The sequence below is a fragment of the Oncorhynchus nerka genome, linkage group LG2 (assembly GCF_034236695.1).
Source record: "Oncorhynchus nerka isolate Pitt River linkage group LG2, Oner_Uvic_2.0, whole genome shotgun sequence".
Classification (NCBI taxonomy): Eukaryota; Metazoa; Chordata; class Actinopteri; order Salmoniformes; family Salmonidae; genus Oncorhynchus; species Oncorhynchus nerka.
This window is the reverse complement of record NC_088397.1, coordinates 21316739-21324847: the sequence shown is the minus strand read 5'-3', so window position 1 is coordinate 21324847 and position 8109 is coordinate 21316739. Positions and strand designations below refer to the sequence as shown.

At 44.9% G+C, this 8109-nt stretch overlaps 1 non-coding gene across 1 annotated transcript; it reads right to left on the bottom strand.

Annotated features, from left to right (window-relative positions):
- Positions 1-4942: 4942 nt before the first annotated feature.
- trnar-ccu (transfer RNA arginine (anticodon CCU)) lies at positions 4943-5015 on the bottom strand. The gene has a single exon. It is a non-coding gene; the product is annotated as a tRNA-Arg (tRNA).
- Between the last annotated feature and the right edge of the window lie 3094 nt (positions 5016-8109).

Sequence of the window (8109 nt, the reverse complement as noted above, 5' to 3'; positions counted from 1 at the left end):
GGCTTAGGAGGCCAGTGTCTTAGGCCACTGGGGTACTGTGTAAACAGTATGACCAATACGAACTGTTGGAAGAGGTCAAAAAAAATTATAATGGAACTGAGACATGCCCATGAAACGACAATTTTTTTTTTTTTTTTTTGCACTTAAAATCTAAGAAGAAACTGTTTAGCAGAGGATGGTTTCGATCCATCGACCTCTGGGTTATGGGCCCAGCACGCTTCCGCTGCGCCACTCTGCTCTCAGCCACTTCAGAAAAGACTAGAACTCACAATCCATGGCTTAGGAGGCCAGTGTCTTAGGCCACTGGGGTACTGTGTAAACAGTATGACCAATACGAACTGTTGGAAGAGGTAAAAAAAAAAAAAAATTATAATGGAATGAGACATGCCCATGAAACGACAATTTTTTTTTTTTTTTTTGCACTTAAAATCTAAAAAGAAACTGTTTAGCAGAGGATGGTTTCGATCCATCGACCTCTGGGTTATGGGCCCAGCACGCTTCCGCTGCGCCACTCTGCTCTCAGCCACTTCAGAAAAGACTAGAACTCACAATCCATGGCTTAGGAGGCCAGTGTCTTAGGCCACTGGGGTACTGTGTAAACAGTATGACCAATACGAACTGTTGGAAGAGGTCAAAAAAATTATAATGGAACTGAGACATGCCCATGAAACGACAATTTTTTTTTTTTTTTTTTTTTTTGCACTTAAAATCTAAAAAGAAACTGTTTAGCAGAGGATGGTTTCGATCCATCGACCTCTGGGTTATGGGCCCAGCACGCTTCCGCTGCGCCACTCTGCTCTCAGCCACTTCAGAAAAGACTAGAACTCACAATCCATGGCTTAGGAGGCCAGTGTCTTAGGCCACTGGGGTACTGTGTAAACAGTATGACCAATACGAACTGTTGGAAGAGGTCAAAAAAATTATAATGGAACTGAGACATGCCCATGAAACGACAATTTTTTTTTTTTTTTTTTTTGCACTTAAAATCTAAAAAGAAACTGTTTAGCAGAGGATGGTTTCGATCCATCGACCTCTGGGTTATGGGCCCAGCACGCTTCCGCTGCGCCACTCTGCTCTCAGCCACTTCAGAAAAGACTAGAACTCACAATCCATGGCTTAGGAGGCCAGTGTCTTAGGCCACTGGGGTACTGTGTAAACAGTATGACCAATACGAACTGTTGGAAGAGGTCAAAAAAATGATAATGGAACTGAGACATGCCCATGAAACGACAATTTTTTTTTTTTTTTTTGCACTTAAAATCTAAAAAGAAACTGTTTAGCAGAGGATGGTTTCGATCCATCGACCTCTGGGTTATGGGCCCAGCACGCTCCGCTGCGCCACTCTGCTCTCAGCCACTTCAGAAAAGACTAGAACTCACAATCCATGGCTTAGGAGGCCAGTGTCTTAGGCCACTGGGGTACTGTGTAAACAGTATGACCAATACGAACTGTTGGAAGAGGTCAAAAAAATTATAATGGAACTGAGACATGCCCATGAAACGACAATTTTTTTTTTTTTTTTTTTTTTTGCACTTAAAATCTAAAAAGAAACTGTTTAGCAGAGGATGGTTTCGATCCATCGACCTCTGGGTTATGGGCCCAGCACGCTTCCGCTGCGCCACTCTGCTCTCAGCCACTTCAGAAAAGACTAGAACTCACAATCCATGGCTTAGGAGGCCAGTGTCTTAGGCCACTGGGGTACTGTGTAAACAGTATGACCAATACGAACTGTTGGAAGAGGTCCAAAAAAATTATAATGGAACTGAGACATGCCCATGAAACGACAATTTTTTTTTTTTTTTTTTTTGCACTTAAAATCTAAAAAGAAACTGTTTAGCAGAGGATGGTTTCGATCCATCGACCTCTGGGTTATGGGCCCAGCACGCTTCCGCTGTGCCACTCTGCTCTCAGCCACTTCAGAAAAGACTAGAACTCACAATCCATGGCTTAGGAGGCCAGTGTCTTAGGCCACTGGGGTACTGTGTAAACAGTATGACCAATACGAACTGTTGGAAGAGGTCAAAAAAAATGATAATGGAACTGAGACATGCCCATGAAACGACAATTTTTTTTTTTTTTTTTGCACTTAAAATCTAAAAAGAAACTGTTTAGCAGAGGATGGTTTCGATCCATCGACCTCTGGGTTATGGGCCCAGCACGCTTCCGCTGCGCCACTCTGCTCTCAGCCACTTCAGAAAAGACTAGAACTCACAATCCATGGCTTAGGAGGCCAGTGTCTTAGGCCACTGGGGTACTGTGTAAACAGTATGACCAATACGAACTGTTGGAAGAGGTCAAAAAAATTATAATGGAACTGAGACATGCCCATGAAACGACAATTTTTTTTTTTTTTTTTTTGCACTTAAAATCTAAAAAGAAACTGTTTAGCAGAGGATGGTTTCGATCCATCGACCTCTGGGTTATGGGCCCAGCACGCTTCCGCTGCGCCACTCTGCTCTCAGCCACTTCAGAAAAGACTAGAACTCACAATCCATGGCTTAGGAGGCCAGTGTCTTAGGCCACTGGGGTACTGTGTAAACAGTATGACCAATACGAACTGTTGGAAGAGGTAAAAAAAAATTATAATGGAACTGAGACATGCCCATGAAACGACAATTTTTTTTTTTTTTTTTTTTTGCACTTAAAATCTAAAAAGAAACTGTTTAGCAGAGGATGGTTTCGATCCATCGACCTCTGGGTTATGGGCCCAGCACGCTTCCGCTGCGCCACTCTGCTCTCAGCCACTTCAGAAAAGACTAGAACTCACAATCCATGGCTTAGGAGGCCAGTGTCTTAGGCCACTGGGGTACTGTGTAAACAGTATGACCAATACGAACTGTTGGAAGAGGTCAAAAAAAATTATAATGGAACTGAGACATGCCCATGAAACGACAATTTTTTTTTTTTTTTTTGCACTTAAAATCTAAAAAGAAACTGTTTAGCAGAGGATGGTTTCGATCCATCGACCTCTGGGTTATGGGCCCAGCACGCTCCCGCTGCGCCACTCTGCTCTCAGCCACTTCAGAAAAGACTAGAACTCACAATCCATGGCTTAGGAGGCCAGTGTCTTAGGCCACTGGGGTACTGTGTAAACAGTATGACCAATACGAACTGTTGGAAGAGGTCAAAAAAATTATAATGGAACTGAGACATGCCCATGAAACGACAATTTTTTTTTTTTTTTTTGCACTTAAAATCTAAAAAGAAACTGTTTAGCAGAGGATGGTTTCGATCCATCGACCTCTGGGTTATGGGCCCAGCACGCTTCCGCTGCGCCACTCTGCTCTCAGCCACTTCAGAAAAGACTAGAACTCACAATCCATGGCTTAGGAGGCCAGTGTCTTAGGCCACTGGGGTACTGTGTAAACAGTATGACCAATACGAACTGTTGGAAGAGGTCAAAAAAATTATAATGGAATGAGAACATGCCCATGAAACGACAATTTTTTTTTTTTTTTTTTTTGCACTTAAAATCTAAAAAGAAACTGTTTAGCAGAGGATGGTTTCGATCCATCGACCTCTGGGTTATGGGCCCAGCACGCTCCCGCTGCGCCACTCTGCTCTCAGCCACTTCAGAAAAGACTAGAACTCACAATCCATGGCTTAGGAGGCCAGTGTCTTAGGCCACTGGGGTACTGTGTAAACAGTATGACCAATACGAACTGTTGGAAGAGGTCAAAAAAAATGATAATGGAACTGAGACATGCCCATGAAACGACAATTTTTTTTTTTTTTTTTGCACTTAAAATCTAAAAAGAAACTGTTTAGCAGAGGATGGTTTCGATCCATCGACCTCTGGGTTATGGGCCCAGCACGCTCCGCTGCGCCACTCTGCTCTCAGCCACTTCAGAAAAGACTAGAACTCACAATCCATGGCTTAGGAGGCCAGTGTCTTAGGCCACTGGGGTACTGTGTAAACAGTATGACCAATACGAACTGTTGGAAGAGGTCAAAAAAAATTATAATGGAACATGCCCATGAAACGACAATTTTTTTTTTTTTTTTTGCACTTAAAATCTAAAAAGAAACTGTTTAGCAGAGGATGGTTTCGATCCATCGACCTCTGGGTTATGGGCCCAGCACGCTTCCGCTGCGCCACTCTGCTCTCAGCCACTTCAGAAAAGACTAGAACTCACAATCCATGGCTTAGGAGGCCAGTGTCTTAGGCCACTGGGGTACTGTGTAAACAGTATGACCAATACGAACTGTTGGAAGAGGTCAAAAAAATTATAATGGCAATGAGACATGCCCATGAAACGACAATTTTTTTTTTTTTTTTTTGTTTGCACTTAAAATCTAAAAAGAGAATGTTTAGCAGAGGATGGTTTCGATCCATCGACCTCTGGGTTATGGGCCCAGCACGCTTCCGCTGCGCCACTCTGCTCTCAGCCACTTCAGAAAAGACTAGAACTCACAATCCATGGCTTAGGAGGCCAGTGTCTTAGGCCACTGGGGTACTGTGTAAACAGTATGACCAATACGAACTGTTGGAAGAGGTCAAAAAAAATTATAATGGAACTGAGACATGCCCATGAAACGAGAATTTTATTTTTTTTGTTTGCACTTAAAATCTAAAAAGAGAATGTTTAGCAGAGGATGGTTTCGATCCATCGACCTCTGGGTTATGGGCCCAGCACGCTCCCGCTGCGCCACTCTGCTCTCTACCACTTAAGAAAAGACAAGAACTCACTATCCATGGCTTAGGAGGCCAGTGTCTTAGGCCACTGGGGTAGTGTGTAAACAGCATGACCTATACGAACTGTTGGAAGAGGTAAAAAAAATGTATATTGGCAATGAGACATGCCCATGAAACGACACATTTTTAAATGTTTTGTTTGCACTTAAAATCTAAAAAGAGACTGTTTAGCAGAGGATGGTTTCGATCCATCGACCTCTGGGTTATGGGCCCAGCACGCTTCCGCTGCGCCACTCTGCTTCAATCCACCCCAGATGGGACTTGAACCCAAAATCCCTGGCTTAGGAGGCCAGTGCCATATCCATTAGGCCACTGGGGCACTGTTTACCTTCTGCAAACAGTACGAACTGATAGAAGCAGTAAAAAAAATGTATATTGGCACTGAGACATGCCCATGAAACGACACATTTAAAAAAAACATTTTTAGAACTGCTAAAGGGGGAGGAGTTGCAGTCTACTGCAGAGATAGCCTGCAAAGTAATGTCATACTTTCCAGGTCCATACCCAAACAGTTCGAACTACTAATTTTGAAAATGATTCTCTCCAGAAATAAGTCTCTCACTGTTGCCGCCTGCTACCGACCCCCCTCAGCTCCCCGCTGTGTCCTGGACACCATTTGTGAATTGATCACCCCCCATCTAGCTTCAGAGTTTGTTCTGTTAGGTGACGTAAACTGGGATATGCTTAACACCCCGGCAGTCCTACAATCTAAGCTAGATGCCCTCAATCTCACACAAATCATCAAGGAACCCACCAGGTACAACCCTAAATCTGTAAACAAGGGCACCCTCTTAGACGTTATCCTGACCAACTGGCCCTCCAAATACACCTCCGCTGTCTTCAACAAGGATCTCAGCAATCACTGCCTCATTGCCTGTATCCGCTACGGGTCCGCAGTCAAACGACCACCCCTCATCACTGTTAAGCGCTCCCTAAAACACTTCTGCGAGCAGGCCTTTCTAATCGACCTGGCCCGGGTATCCTGGAAGGATATTGACCTCAGCCCGTCAGTTGAGGATGCCTGGTCATTCTTTAAAAGTAACTTCCTCACCATTTTAGATAAGCATGCTCCCTTCAAAAATGCAGAACTAAGAACAGATATAGCCCTTGGTTCATTCCAGACCTGACTGCCCTCGACCAGCACAAAAACATCCTGTGTTGGACTGCAATAGCATCGAATAGTCCACGCGATATGCAGCTGTTCAGAGAAGTCAGGAACCAATACACGCAGTCAGTCAGGAAAGCAAAGGCCAGCCTCTTCAAGCAGAAATTTGCATCTTGTAGCTCTAACTCCCAAAGATTCTGGGACACTGTGAAGTGCATAGAGAACAAGAGCACCTCCTCCCAGCTGCCCACTGCACTGAGGCTAGGTAACACAGTCACCACCGATACATCCATGATTATCGACAACTTCAACAAGCATTTCTCAACGGCTGGCCATGCCTTCCTCCTGGCTACTCCAACCTCGGCCAACAGCTCCGCCCCCCCGCAGCTCCTCGCCCAAGCCTCTCCAGCTTCTCCTTTACCCAAATCCAGATAGCGGATGTTCTGAAAGAGCTGCAAAACCTGGACCCGTACAAATCAGCTGGGCTTGACAATCTGGACCTTCTATTTCTGAAACTATCTGCCGGCATTGTCGCAACCCCTATTACCAGCCTGTTCAACCTCTCTTTCATATGGTCTGAGATCCCCAAGGATTGGAAAGCTGCCGCAGTCATCCCCCTCTTGAAAGGGGGAGACACCCTGGACCCAAACTGTTACAGACCTATATCCATCCTGCCCTGCCTATCTAAGGTCTTCGAAAGCAAAGTCAACAAACAGGTCACTGACCATCTCGAATCCCACCGTACCTTCTCCGCTGTGCAATCTGGTTTCCGAGCTGGTCACGGGTACACCTAAGACACGCTCAAGGTACTAAACGATATCATAGCCTCCATCGATAAAAGACAGTACTGTGCAGCCGTCTTCATCGACCTGGCCAAGACTTTTGACAATCACCATATTCTTATCAGCAGACTCAGTAGCCTCGGTTTTTCTAATGACTGCCTTGCCTGGTTCACCAACTCCTTTGCAGACAGAGTTCAGTGTGTCAAATCGGAGGGCATGTTGTCCGGTCCTCTGGCAGTCTCTATGGGGGTGCCACAGGGTTCAATTCTCGGGCCGACTCTTTTCTCTGTATATATCAATGATGTTGTTCTTGCTGCGGGCAATTCCCCGATCCACCTCTATGCAGACGACACCATTCTGTATACTTCTGGCCCTTCCTTGAACACTGCGCTTTCTAACCTCCAAACGAGCTTCAATGCCATACAACACTCCTTCCGTGGCCTCCAACTGCTCTTAAACGCTAGTAAAACCAAATGCATGCTTTTCAACCGTTCGCTGCCTGCACCCGCACGCCCGACCAGCATCACCACCCTGGATAGTTCCGACCTAGCATATGTGGACATCTATAAGCACCTAGGTGTCTGGATAGACTGTTAACTCTCCTTCCAGACTCATATCAAACATCTCCAATCTAAAATCAAATCTAGAGTCGGCTTTCTATTCCGCAATAAAGCCTCCTTCACTCACGCCGCCAAACTTACCCTAATAAAACTGACTATCCTACCGATCCTCGACTTCGGCGAAGTCATCTACAAAATAGCTTTCAATACTCTACTCAGCAAACTGGATGCAGTTTATCACAGTGCCATCCGTTTTGTTACTAAAGCACCTGACACCACCCACCACTGTGACCTGTATGCTCTAGTCGGCTGGCCCTCGCTACATATTCGTCGCCAAACCCACTGGCTCCAGGTCATCTACAAGTCCATGCTAGGTAAAGCTCCGCCTTAACTCAGTTCACTGGTCACGATGGCATCACCCACCCGTAGCACGCGCTCCAGCAGGTGTATCTCACTGATCATCCCTAAAGCCAACACCTCATTTGGCCGCCTTTCATTCCAGTTCTCTGCTGCCTGTGACTGGAACGAATTGCAAAAATCGCTGAAGTTGGAGACTTTTATCTCCCTCACAAACTTCAAACATCTGCTATCTGAGCAGCGAACCAATCACTGCAGCTGTACATAGTCCATCGGTAAATAGCCCACCCAATTTACCTACCTCATCCCCATACTGTTTATATTTATTTACTTTTCTGCTCTTTTGCACACCAGTATCTCTACCTGTACATGACCATCTGATCATTTATCACTCCAGTGTTAATCTGCAAAATTGTAATTATTCGCCTACCTCCTCATGCCTTTTGCACACAATGTATATAGACTCTTTTTTTTCTTTTTTTCTACTGTGTTATTGACTTGTTAATTGTTTACTCCATGTGTAACTCTGTGTTGTTGTCTGTTCACACTGCTATGCTTTATCTTGGCCAGGTCGCAGTTGTAAATGAGAACTTGTTCTCAACTAGCCTA